This window comes from Giraffa tippelskirchi, chromosome 2 (assembly GCF_054371585.1).
Source record: "Giraffa tippelskirchi isolate mGirTip1 chromosome 2, T2T-mGirTip1v1.2.pri, whole genome shotgun sequence".
In the NCBI taxonomy this organism is placed as follows: domain Eukaryota; kingdom Metazoa; phylum Chordata; class Mammalia; order Artiodactyla; family Giraffidae; genus Giraffa; species Giraffa tippelskirchi.
This window is the reverse complement of record NC_137276.1, coordinates 139,355,408-139,370,140: the sequence shown is the minus strand read 5'-3', so window position 1 is coordinate 139,370,140 and position 14,733 is coordinate 139,355,408. Positions and strand designations below refer to the sequence as shown.

At 39.0% G+C, this 14,733-nt stretch overlaps 1 long non-coding RNA gene across 1 annotated transcript in view; it reads left to right on the top strand.

Annotated features, from left to right (window-relative positions):
- Window positions 1–14,184: 14,184 nt before the first annotated feature.
- The window catches only part of LOC145538586 (uncharacterized), a 9,558-nt gene continuing 9,009 nt past the window's right edge, over window positions 14,185–14,733 (top strand). The window contains exon 1 of the long non-coding RNA XR_014077062.1: window positions 14,185–14,308. This is a non-coding gene — a long non-coding RNA (uncharacterized LOC145538586). The remainder of the gene's footprint in view (window positions 14,309–14,733) is intronic.

The window sequence follows — 14,733 nt, the reverse complement described above, 5'->3', positions numbered from 1 at the left end:
GGGCTATATTTACATTAAACAGTTTTAACTCTCTTTCATACATTTGGTTTCTTATATCGCTCTATCAACAATCATGAGATTTAAAGATGAGAAGGATTTCAGCAAACACAAAATTTCCTACTCAACACTCTAAGATATGGATCGTAAGTCACAAGTACTAAGCTTCTCCCTATCTCTGTTGGGTGTCAGGGTAAATCACCGTGTTTCCTAGAGAAGATTTGCCTTAAGGAGACCCCAAAGAAATCAAATGCACAGACAGAAACACCTCTGTAATAGATGCCAGAGTGTCAAGTGCAAGAGCTGCAATAATCACCCAAGAGAGCAAGGTGGTTAAGAATGCAGGCCAGGCTGCCTGGTCTCGAATCCTGTCTCCACTCCTTACTAACTGTGGATTCAAGTTACTTTATTTCTCTGAGCCTCAGTTTTCTCATTTGTAAAATGAGAATTAAGATAGTGCCTAATTCATAGGTTCCTTGATGATTATGTGAGTTAATCATCACATAATCATAATGTTTACGTGTTTAAAGCTTTAAACAATGTTTGATACAAAGTAAGGCCTCAGGGAACCTGGGCTTCTATTGTATACGCTACATATGCTCTTGTATGTAGAATTCTTATCTATGTAAAATTCAGAACTCTTGCTTTGCTACTCTTATGTGTTCCTGAATTCATACAAGTTTGATTTGTGGAAACTACTATATTATAGGACTATGTCCTTTTTTTGGAGTGAGTCATTGTGTCTGGGGGCTTGTCATCACCAGGGTTTATTGACCTGGATGCTTTCAGGTATTTCCTCATAACATAAAAAAGAGCTTTTCTATGAAGTACAATATAAAATATAAAACCCTAGCAACATCACTCATTGAAAAAGCAGTTATGAAATCTGATCTCATGCATTTGGCATGAGCATTTGACATTCTAATGATAAAAATTAAACCAATCATAATTCAACAATGCTCAGCTCTCCCACAGGTCACTCACACACACACACACACACACAGATACACGTACACACAGAGGCTTTGTAAAGCCAGATTTCAGAACTTAGGCACTAACCGGTAGAAAGTAGAAAGAGTTGTGAAGTTAAGATCTTGGAATGGAATTTCTTGAGTTCATAATCTGACTTTATCACTTAGGCTGTCCATTATCCTGTGTGATTCATCTTTCAAAGTAAGACTAGCAGATGTCCCCACAGGGTTATTGCGTGGACTGAGATAACTTTAACAATTGTGCAAAGCACAGTGCCCAGCATGGATGGGTTCTCAGAAATGTCAGCTACTGTTAGTATTATTCACAGGCAATATGGGTTAACTGGAAATATGAGTTACCTTTGATAAAGACTAAAACTTAAATAATTAGGTTATTATTATCATTTTCTATTAATGGGAGATACAATCCTGAGATTGTATCTGTATCTAAACAATCACAGCACAGATGGACAGAAGGCCACTCAAGGGAGGCCAGCAAAGAATACCCTGTTTGGAGGAATTAGCTGTCAATAAAGAGAGTATGTCCCTTGGAAAGGAAGTTGGGCAGCCCTGCAATCACAGAAAACTGGGAGCCAAGAAGCAGAGAGAGACCATGAGAATCCTCTGCTATCCAGAGGAGATGCAGATGGTATGGTGGCCACAGAATCCAAGGATGTGGTCCCTTTGGCAAGGCTCTCTGTAAAGTGGGGAAGTCCCTCAAGCTATCTTAGCCAAGGGACTTTTCCTAAAGTCATCTGCATTCTGTGGTTGTGACTCTGCTCTCCCAAGCCCTCCCGGTAATTAGAATCTGATTTCCAACAAAGTGTAACTTGATAAACTGACATTCTAGGTCTACCACTGCTCCAGGTATCCTTTTAGTTGTGAGAAACAGTCTCTCAGAGTCCAGTCATGGCAGAGCAGTGAGAACAATGAATCCCCAGACCTCCTGGACGGAGGTTTTTCCAGCTAATTTTCTCTCAGAAAATTTTGCCATCTCTTCACATTTCTCTAGTATAAAGCAGAGCTATTAATAGAAAGGTACACCTGAAATCTGATTCAGGTCTTCTGTCCCTAAGTCCAACATTCTTTCCATTATGAGAAATGTAAGAGTGGTCTTTCCTATGGTTTGAACATACTTTTCTCAACCTTATTCTTATTTAAAGATATTTAAAGGGGAGGGTTAGAGAAATGGTCAGTGTCCTAAACCCCAGATGTGTACTGAACAAAGGATGCAGTCTGGTTAACTGTTATTCTACCATTTATACCTAAAAATAGTTAATCAAACTTAGTGTGATTCAGTTAAAGCACAAATGCATATCATACTGGCAAATATATTTGCTGACAGGCATCAAAAGCATACATTGAAAGGAAAGCTTTCAAAGGAATGGGCTCGCAGCGCCTACTAGTGGTTATCTTTTATCACTGCATAGCTGGTGAAAACATTTTCTGTGTAAAGGAGCCTGACTCATAGGGAAACATGATTAACCACAAATTCCAAATGCATGATCATTCGATCCAAATGCAATGTACATTTACTTCAGAAAGTTCTCCTCATATATTAAGAGGCATCTCTTTAGGAAACCAAACATGAAAACATAGAACATGTATGAAATTACTTAGGTGAGATTATTCATTTAAAAATAAACTACTTTTAATAAGATCCCTTTTTAAAAGGAGAAATTTCTCTTGTGGATTTTCCTATTTGGTTATGCAAAAATTCCACATACACACACATTTTTAGAAATATTGTAGTGCAAATCCATAGTGTAAACTAATGTATCAAACAAGCTTTAGAAATGAAATGCCATTTACAATAATGAAGATACAGAAACAACCTAATTGTCAGATGAATAGGAAAAGATGTGGTATATTACAGTGAAATACTACTCAGCCTTAGAGAAGGTGAAATCTTGCCTTTTGTGATAACATGAATGGATCTTGAGGGTATTAATGTTAAGTGAAATAAGTCAGAGAAAGACAAATACAGTATTATTTCATTCATATGTAGAACAAGCAAAATAAATCAGTAAGCCAAACAAAAACAAACATGTAGATACAGAGAACAGAGTAGTGATTATCAGAGGAGAAGGGGCAGAAGGAAGGCAAAATGAGTAAAGGGTGTCAACTGTATAATAATGGCTAGAAACTGAACAAAGGAAGCAGCCTGGTTAACTGTTCTTCTACCATTTATACCGAAAAATAGTTACTCAAACAGTGTAATTCCGTTAGGGCACAAATGCATATCATACTGGCAAGGCATCAAAAGCCCACATTAAAAGCAAAGTTTTCAAAGGAATGGGCTTGCAGCGGGGAGCATGTTGTGGTATACAGAATTAGAAATATAATGCTGTACACATGAAACTTACAGAATGTTATAAAGCAATAAAGAATAAAATAAATACATCAATAAAAATAAATATAAAAAAACATAAAACAAATCTTTTCTGACCCGCCTCTTAAAAAAAAATTAAATGCCCTGGGAGTTTGGGGGTTTTGTCTGGTTGGTTGGTCACTGAAAGCTGGGTCTGGCACAGTACCTAGCAAGCATAAAGGTGCTCAATAAATATCTGTTGGATGCTACTGAACCGAAGTGCATGTGTGCATGCTAAGAAGCTTCAGTCGTGTCAGACCCTTTGTGACCCTACGGACCACAGCCCGCAAAGCTCCTCTGTCCGTGGAATTCTCCAGGCAAGAATACTGGAGTGGGTTGCCATGCCCTCCTTCAGGGAATTTTCCCAACCCAGGGATCAAACCCAAGTCTCTTGTGTCTCCTGAATTGGCAGGCATATTCTTTACCACTAGTGCCATCTGGGAAGCCTCTACTTCCCAGGTGAATTGAAGGATCCTTCCAAAAAAGAGATTGAATTGGCAAGCCTCCAGGTTTCACTTGGATGCTGTCCTACTCCATTTGGGCTGCTATGACAGATTCCCATAGACAGCAGAAACTTCTTTCTCACAGTCCTGGAGACTGGAAATCCAAGATCAAGGCACCAGCTGGTAGATTCTGTGTCTGCTGAGAGTCCTCCTCCTGGTTCATAGACAGCAGTCTTCTCACTGTGTCCCCTCATGGTGGAAGGAACAAAGGAGCTCTCTGGGATCTCTTTTATAAAGGCACCAATCCCACTAATGAGGGCTCCATCCTCATGACTTAATCACCTCCCAAAGACACCAATTCCAAACATCATCACATTGAAGATTAGGTTTCTCCATATGAATGTTGGTAGGGCACAAATACACAGTCTATAGCAGATGGGACTCCGAAAACACAGCACAGAAGAAATCAGGTGGGGATTATAGCTGGTCTAGGGAGAGGGCAAGTGGCAGCTGCTGCTGCTGCTGCTAAATCGCTTCAGTCGTGTCTGACTCTCTGCGATCCCATAGATGGCAGCCCACCAGGCTCCACCATCCCTGGGATTCTCCAGGCAAGAGTACTAGAGTGGGTTGCCATTGCCTTCTCCAGTGCATGAACGGGAAAAGTGAAAGTGAAGCCGCTCAGTCGTGTCCGACTCTTAGCAACCCCATGGACTGTAGCCTACCAGGCTCCTCTGTCCATGGGATTTTCCAGGCAAGAGTACTGGAGTGGGGTGCCATTGCCTTCTCCGGCAAGAGGCAGAGTGAAGACCTATAGTGGTCTGTGGTCTATGCCGCCATCTGTGACCCCATGGACTGTAGTCCACCAGGCTCCTCGGTCTATGGGATTTTCCCAGCAAGAATACAGGAGCGGGTTGCCATTTCCTCCTCCAGGGCATCTTCCAAACCCAGGGATCAAATCTGCTTCTCCTGCATCTCCTGCATTCCAGGCAGATTCTGTACCTGCTGAGCTATTGACGAAGCATCAATATTATACTATTTCAATTTTTTTTAAATGGCTAGAAGAGAAGCTTATGTCTCAATCACATCAATAGCTTTTGTTGTTTGTTTCTTACATAAATAAAGATTCTATTTTATGAAACGACCCTGAATGAGAACATTCTTGGACACCAAGTTCCCAGGGAGACATTCAACCAGGGAAGTTAAAGGGCACTGGTTGGAATCTTGGCTCTGTTACTTACTAGGTATACGGGCTTGGGCAACTTATTTAAGCTTTGTGGTAAGTAACTGTGTTTAGAAACTCAAATTCTATTTCCTGTCAGTAAAATGGTATTAAGAGGAGTAATTATTTCATAATAGCCATGGAGAATGTATTGCTACATGTAAAATGCTTGGAGAATTGCCTAATACATAGTAAGTATTCAATATGTATTAGCTTTTACACCAAAAATAGTTTATCAGTTGATTGTAAACCTGTTTGAAATTAACACAAACTTAACCTTCATTTTACACAGCTGTGAAATTCAAAACATTTCATAGTCTAACAGCAGATGAGTAAGAATTTGAAAGGAAAGCCCATGGCATCTCTTCTCTGACTACAGGATAAGCCCTTTTTATCAGCTATTTCTAGCCACTCTCCTTTTTTTACTATTAAGATTTAACAACTAAATTCAATTCCTTTTTAATCCACTGACAATATTTTTGCAGGAATTAGCTTGGCCACTGGAGGGCTCTCACAGTCTCTCATTAATGCTACTTAAAATGATTCAATAAAAATAATTCAAAGACTGAACATCAAAAAATGCCAATAACACAACTGACAAATCTCTTTTCAAAAGTAATTCAGCAATATATAGCAAATAGAATAAAATATGTATATGCTTTGATCAGCTTCTAACAGTCTATCTAAAAAAAAATATTATGTGGCAGCCTAGATGGGAGGGGAGTTTGGGGGAGAATGGATATATGTATGTTTATGGCTGACTCCCTTAGCTGTTCACCTGAAACTATCACAACATTGTTAACTGGCTATACCCCAATACAAAATTAAAAAGTTAAAAAAAATTATTATGAAAGTGTTTGATTAACTTTTTCAATTTACATTTCAATTAGGTGTTCAACTAAGAACTAGATGATATGTTATCACACTTTAATTTCAAAGTGCAAACTGCTAATTTAATTTCAAAATATCTGTACAGGTGGAGACTGATCTTTAAATTTATATAAATTTCAGATTTATATAGATTTCAGTGACCAACCAACCAGACAAATCCCCCAAACTCCCAGGGCATTTAATTTTCTTTTAAGGGGCGGGTCAGAAAAGATTTGTTTTATGTTTTTTTATATTTATTTTTATTGATGTATTTATTTTATTTTTTATTGCTTTATAACATTCTATAAGTTTCATGTGTACAGCATTTGGAAAATATACACTGAAATGTTAACAAGCAGTTCCTTGGAGTAGTGATATTGATGGGTTTTTCTCTTTTGTGTGTAGGTATTTTCCAATTTTCCATAATGAACCTGAGTTGATTTTATGATGAGAAAAAAATGTTTAATTTTTTAATTTAAAATATTTGGGGGAATTCCCTGGTGGTCCAGTGATTAGGGACTCCATGCTTCCACTGCAGAGGGCAAGAGTTTGATCCTTGGTCTGGGAACTAAGATCCCACAAGCCATGTGGCACAGCCAATAAATAAATTAATTTAATTAAATATTTTCAAATTTTAAAAATATTCATTATTATAAGGGTCTATAAAGAATTCTCATGTCCCTGTACACTATGTGATGATATGTTACTACCTCACTGGCAGTCCTCTTTGGAACATAATTCAAGCCCTTGAGGATACAGGATCACACAGGACTTTTATGACACAACCCCCTCAACAGCCGCTTCCCTCCACTGTATAGCCCCCTACCCCACATAACTTAAAATGATTCAATAAAAATAACTACCAATCATAATAAACCCCTTGGTAGTTCCTCATAGGGAAACATCACAGTCTCATCCCTTATGCTTTATACTTGCCCTTTGTTCTGCAAGAAGTGACCTCTCCACCCAGCTACTTTTCAGTCACCCAAAATTAGCATAAGAACCTCCTGTGACATGACTATCCTACCTCTTCTGATGAAGTTCTGAACAGTTCCCATAATACCTTGTGCATGCTTTCAACAAAACTTAAATTATCCATATTTTACCATCTGGTTTCTAATTTAACTGTGTGAGTTGTTTCTCAGAAAGTATAATATTGCATCATTACTGAATTCTCTGCTTCCCTGGTGGCTCAGACAGTAAAGAATCTGCCTGCAATGCAGGAGACCTAGGTTCAATCCCTGGATCGGGAAGATCTCCTGGAGAAGGGAATGGCAACCCACTCCAGTATTCTTGCCTGGAGAATTCCATGGAGAGAGGAGCCTGGCAGGCTACAGTCCATGGGGTTGCAGAGTTGGACATGACTGAGCAACTAACACTTTCTTTCACTTTCATAATATGGCATTCATTACTAGCCTCCAACCTATCCTCACATAGTTCCTTCTACCTAGAATGATTTCCAACACAGCCACAGCTGCCTCTCTCTCCAGCTCACTTCTAAGGTTCTGTCCAGGTGTCATTTGGAACTGGAACGTTCCTCACCCCAGGTTGAGTGAAGTCTACTCCTCATGTTCCCCTAGCCCTCGTATGGGACTGAGTCATTCTGCTATCCAGCTGCCTGGGAGTTCCTCAAAGGCCAAAGCTGTGCCTGACTCATTCTAGGAAGTCCAATATCTAGCAGAGTATCAGTGTCAGGCCAGGCAAACAGTAATCATTTTTATCTGAGCTAAACACCTTCTCTTAAAGCTTTCCAAACCAAAGTTCTAGTTTGAATGTCTAAAACGCTGCGGCCTCAACCCAAATCACTTTGGAGGAAAGTTCTGGTCCTAGCCTGTGGTAAGCAACCTCCAAGATGATGCCCAGTGATCTCCACCTCCTAGGATTCACACTCTTGTGTAGTTCGCCCCACATTGTTCCAGGGTGAGTCTGTACGAACAGTACATGACAGAAGTGATGGTGTTATCACTTGCAAGATCAGGTTATAAAAAGACTGTGGCTAAATAGATGAGTGGTAAGAAAAACGGTCAACTAGGAAACTCCAAGCTCTCATTCTGCCACAAAAGGATACAAAGAGAAAGAAAGAGAAAGACAAGAAAATGTCAGGACCAACTTTGTTGTTGCTCTGGAAAACAGTCAAATGTTTATAGCAACCAAGCAAACACCCAATCAAGAAAAGCCACCTTCAAAATGATAGGAAAGTTTGGGACATTTTTATTCACACTTTCATCTTCCCCAGGCTTCCCTGATGGCTCAGATCAGAGAAAAAGTCCGCCTGCAATGCGGGAGACACAGGTTCAACCCTGGGTCAGGAAGATCCCCTGGACAAGGGCATGGCAACCCACTCCAGTATTCTTGCCTGGAAAATCCCATGGACTGAGGAACCTGGTGGGCTACAGTCCATGGGGTTGCAGAGTTGGACACAACTGAGCAACTTCCACTTTTTTTCACCTTTCTATCCCGGCGCAGCAGCAGCCCTGTTGCCAGTTCCCTCCCCTGAACAAGGGAGCAGAACAGACCTTCTTTGAAAACCATCATGTGCATCTGATCTAACCTCTCTGGAGAATCCTTCTACTACCAACGTAAGACTCGCATCTTCAATTTGCCTAACTTGGAACATAGATGGAAAAAGCAGTGGGTACTGCTTGTAAAAGATGCAAGGTGAACTACAGACTCAGATGCCTGGGACAAGATATTACAGGTGTAAACAACCAACAGACTGTCTAAGAACTGCAGGGTAAGTTAGGATGAGATTCTCTGGGAAATTAGAACATTCAAAAACAGCTGTCTATAAGATGGGGAATTTAGAAAGCCCAAGCAACATGCATACCCAGAAAAGACTTAAGAGTCCCTAAGTTTTCACTTTGGACTGATTCCTAGGATCAGAGCAAGCCTACCTAAGCACTGAAGGAGCATCTTATAGAGCCAAGCTGCAGGCTGAGAGAAGTAGTTAGATCTCGTATTTTTCTGCTTTTCTGTTTTATGAGGTTTTGTTATTGTTTTGTTTGTTTAGCTCCTGGCATTCAAGGTACTCTGTCAAAACATTAGCTGAACATGACTAAAGGAACAGACACTTTCATGAGCACACACAATCAAGAATAGTCTTTGCAAAATAGTGTGGAAAAATCTCAAAGCAAGTGGACTATCACAGCCTACTGCAATAATAAAAAAAAAACAAACCAGCAAACCTTCAGGAAGAGGGAAAATCTGACTTCCAGTTACCACATTATAGTGGTCAAATGCTTAATTTTCAATAACAAAAAATCATAAGGCATACAAAAAAAGAGAAATATATAATCCTTTACAAAGAGCAAACGAACTGACAGAAACCACCCTCATAAAAGTCCACACATTGGACTTGTTAGACAGAGACTTCATAACAAGGGTATTAAATATGCTCAAAAAGCTAAAGGAAAATATGGACAAAAAAGAAAGGAAATCAGGAAAATAATTTATGAACAAAATAAGAATATCAATAAAAGAATAGAAATTCTAAAAATAAATCAAATTCTGAAAAATTATGGGAGTCCTAGAAGAAGAGAGAAAATGGCAGATTATCTGAAGAAATAATGCCTGAAAACAGTGCAGATATGACAAAATACTTAAAATCTACAAATCTAAAAAGCTTAATGTATTGCACATAAGGTAAACTCCCACACCAAGACACATTATAATCAAACTGTTGACAGACATGGATAAAGGGAGAATCCTGAAAGCAGCTAGAGAAACGTGACATCATGAATAAGGAATTCTCAGTAAGATCACTAACAGTGGCTCAGCCAAAACCTTGAAGACTAGAAGTCAGTGGAATGATATAAAATGCCAAAAGAAAAACTTTTCAACAAGAAATTTATATATGGAAAAACTGTCCTTCCAAAATGAAGGAGAAATTAAGACACTTCCAGATATTCTTGCCTGGAGAATACCATGAACAGAGGAGCCTGGAGGGCTACAGTCCATGGGGTTGCAAAGAGTCAGACATGACCGAGCAACTAATGCACATGAACGAAAAAAACAAAAACTGACTACCACTAGACCAGTCTTACAGGAAATGTTAATGGGAATCCTTTAAATTGAAATAAAGGGATACAGTAGACAGTACACTAGACACAGTATACTAGACAGTAACTTAAAGAAGTACAAAGAAATAAAGATCTCCAGTGAAGGTGAATACATGGACAAATATTCAAGCCAGAATTATTGCAATTTTGGTTTGTAACTATTTTTTATTTTCTAAGATGGAAATTTATAGCTATAAAAGCATTCATTAAAAAAGATCTCAAATCAAACTTTGAGAAACTAGAAAAACAAAGCAAACTAAACTCAAAACTAGTAGAAGGAAATAATATAGAGTGGAAATAAATAAAATAAAAACTGTAAAAAGAAAATTAATAAAAATCAAAAGTTGGTTCTTTGAAAAGATCAACAAAATTAACAAACCCTTACCTATATTGACTAAGGGGAAAATAAAGACTCAAATTCCTAAAATCAGAAATGAAAATAGGAACATTTTAAACTATTTTACAGAAATGAAAGGATTTTGAGGATGCCATGAACAATTGTATGCCATCAAATTAGATAAGCTAAATGAAACTGACAAATTCCTAGAAACAAATGAACTATTGAAAGTGACTCATGAAGAAACAGGAGACAGATAAACCTATAACTACTAAGGAGATTAAATCAGCAATCAAAACCTCCCAACAGAGCAAAGCCTAGGACTAGATGGCTTCATTGGTGAGTTCTATTGAATATTGCAAGAAGAATTAACACCAATCCTTCTCAAACTCTCCCAAAAAAATCAAAACAGAGAGAACAATTTCTAGCTCATTTTATAATGCAGGATTAACTTAATACCAACAACAAAGATGGGGCTTCTCCGGTGGCTCAGAGGTAAAGAATCCATCTGCAGCAGGAGATGCAGGTTTGATCCCTAAGTTGAGAAGATGCCCTGGAGGAGGGTATGGAAACCCACTTCAGTATTCTTGCCTGGAGAATCCCCTGGTCAGAGGAGCCTGGCGGGGTAGAGTCCATAAGGTTGCAAAGAGTCCGACAGGAGTGAAGCAACTGAGCATGCAAGCAAGCAACAACAAAGACACTACAAAATAACCAACAAACAAAAAACTACAGGGCAGTATCCCTTGTGACTATTGCTACAAACATTCATGAATTTAACAAACCAAATTCAGCATATTCAGTTTACTCGCTCAGTCATGTCCGACTCTTTGCAACCCCATGGACTGCAGCATGCCAGGCCTCCCTGTCCATCACCAGCTCCTGGAGCTTGCTCAAATTCATGTTCATCGCGTCGGTCTTGCCATCCAACCGTCTCATCCTCTGTCATCCCTGTCTCCTCCTGCCTTCAATCTTTCCCAGCATAAGGATCTTTTCTAATGGGTCAGTTCTTCACATCAGGTGGCCAAGGTATTCAAGCTTCAGCTTCAGCATCAGTCCTTCCAATGAATATTCAGGACTGATTTCCATTGCAATTGACTGGTGTGACATCCTCGCAGTCTAAAGGACTCTCAACAGTCTTCTCCAACACCACAGTTCAAAAGCATCAATTCTTCGGCGCTCAGCTTTCTTTATGGTCCAACTCTCACACCCATACATGACTACTGGAAAAACCATAGCCTTGACTAGACAGACCTTTGTTGACAAAGTAATGTCTCTGCTTTTTAATATGCTGTCTAGGTTGGTCATAGCTTTTCTTCCAAGGAGCAAGCATCTTTTATTTTCATGGCTGCAGTCACCATCTGAAGTGATTTTGGAGCCCAAGAAAAGAGTCTGTCACTGTTTCCATTGTTTCCCCATCTATTTACCATGAAGTGATTGGACCGGATGCCATGATCTTTGTTATTTGAATGTTGAGTTTTAAGCCAGCTTTTTCACTCTCCTCTTTCCCTTTCATCAAGAGGTTCTGTAGTTCCTCTTCTCTTTCTGCTGTAAGGGTGGTATTATCTGCATATATGAGGTTATTATTTCTCTCTGCAATCTTGATTCCAGCTTATGCTTCATTCAGCCTGGCATTTCTCATGTTGCCCTCTGCATATAAATTAAATAAGTAGGATGACAATATACAGCCTTGACGTACTCCCTTTCCAATTTGGAACCAGTGCGCTGTTCCATGTCCGGTTCTAACTGTTGCTCTTGACCTGCACAGATTTCTCAGGAGGCAGGTAAAGCGGTCTGGTACTCCCATCTCCTGAAGAATTTTAGGCTTTATATAGCCTAAAGAAGAATAGTAGGCTACATATAAATGTATGAAATGAACTTGTTGTGCACCTTAAATTTATAGAATGTTGCATGTCAAATTATTTCAAATAAACAAATAACAACACATTAAAATAATTATACACCATGAACAAGTGAGATTTATTCTTAGAATGCAAAAGACAGTTCCATTTATGAAAACCAAGCAATGTACTATATCACAGGAATAGAATAAAGGGGAAAACTACATTATCATGTCCACTGATACGAAAAAACCTTTTGACAAAATTCAGCGCCATTTCACCATTTAAAGAAAAATAAAACACTTCTTTTAACTCAGCATAAAAGGGAGCTTCTTCAAGATGATATAGACCATATATGAAAAAACCACAGACAACATCATTCTCAGAGGTAGAAGACTGAAAGCATTCCCTCTAAGACAAAAGCAAAAACAAGGATGCCTGCTTTCACCACTTCTATTCAACATAGCACTGGAAGTTCCAGTTGGAGCAATTAGGCAAGAGAAAGAAACAGAAAGCATCCAAATTGGAAAGGAAGAACTAAAATTATCTCTATTCCCAAGTGATGTGATCTTGGTAGTGGTGGTTTTAGTCACTAAGTTGTGCCAAATTCTTCTGACCCCATGGACAGTAGCCTGCCAGGCTCCTCTGTCCATGGGATTTTTCAGGCAAGAATACTGGAATGGGTTGCCATTTCCTTCTCCAGGGGATCTTCCCAACACAAAGATCAAACCCACATCTCCTGCACTGCAGGTGGATTCTTTATTGATTGAGCCATCAGGGAAGCCCACCACCAAGAAACCACCACCAAGTGATGTGATCTTACACACAGCAACCCTAAAGATTACCCACCACATACACACACACACACACACAAACTGTTAGCTAATAAAAAAAAATTTACTAAAGTTCCAGAATACAGAATCAACACCCAAAAATCAATTGCATTTTCTAAACACTGGCAATAGACAATCTGAAATGGAAACTAACACAAGTCCAGTAAGAACTAAAAATATAAACTCTCAGAAGAAAACACAGGGAGAAAGCTTCACAACATTGGATTTGGCAATGATTTCTTGGACATAACACCAAAAGTACAGACAACAAAAGAAAAAATAGATAAAATGAATTTGATCAAAACTTAAGGACACTACTGAGAGAGAAAAGACAACCTCAAGAATGGGAGAGGGACTTCCCTGGTGGTCCAGTGGCCAGAACTCCACACTCCCAACACAGGGGACAGGGGGTCAGAGAGCTAGATCCTGCATGCCACAACTAGACCAGTGCAGTCAAATAAATACATAAATGTATTTTTTTAAAAAGAATGGGATAAAATATTTGCAAATCATTTATCTGATAAGCAGTTAATATCCTTAACATAAAGAAGACTTACAACTCAACAACAAAAAAATCCCAGTTTAAAAATGGGCAAAGAAGCTGGATAGACATTCTTCCAGTTGTATAGATACAATGGTGTATTATAAAGCCATAAAAAGGAATGAAATTTATACATGCTACATGATATACCTTGAAAACATTATGCTAAGTGAAACACAACACCAAGTGAGAAACAAAAGGATAAATATTTTTATTCCACTTATATATGTGGATTGCCTATAATAGGCAAATTCAGAGATAGGAAGTAGAATAGAAAATATCAAGGGCTGGAGGGAGGGGGAATAGGGGGTTACTGTTTAATAGGTACAGAGCTTCTCTTTGGGATAGTTAAGAAGTTCTGGATATGGAATGATCATTACACACAGTTAATGTACTTAATGCCACTGAATTACACTTTAAAATGGTTAAATGGCAAAATTAATGATACGTACATTTTGCCACACACAAAAATATTTGGAGGATATGGTAACCAGACTCTTAAGTCCCGAGTGATCCTTGCCTCCTGGGGTTCACACCCTTGTATAATCTCCTCCAACTGAGTACAGGCTGTACTTTGTGACTGACTTCTAACAATTTGCATAAGGCAAAACTAACAGTATATGACTTAAGAGTCTAGATCATAAAAGAAATTGTGGCATCACTCTTTCCCTCCTTTGGATCACTCAGTTGAGGGATGTCATTCACCAGACTTGAAGAGCTTCATGCACAGGTTCATACAGTGGGAACTGAGCTCCTGTCAATCAGTGGCCCTGTGAGTGAGCTGGGAAGCAGATCACAGCTGTCAAGCTCTCATATGACTTCAGCCCCAGGTAACACCATAAAAGTACCCTTCTAAGAGCCATCATTCAACTAACCTGCTCCTGGACTTCAGACCCTCAGATACTGTGTGTGATACTTTAAGCTTCTAGCTTTTAAAATAATGTGTTATACAGTAATTGATAACGAATATCTGAGGTGTAGGTGAGAAAAGGATGTTAAAGCAAGAATAAACACAAAATGCTGATATATTCATCACAGAAAACATCACATAGGGGACTTCCCTGGCAGTCCACTAGTTAAGACTCCGTGCTTCCAATGCAGGGTACAAGGGTTAGATCCCTGGTCAGGGAACTCGAGTCCCACATGTCGTGCAGTATGGCCAACAGAAGAAAACAAAATCACACAGAATTTCACATTTTACTATTCTTAAAAAGTTTCTAGCCACTTGCTGTGTAATGAATAGACTTTAAAGGAA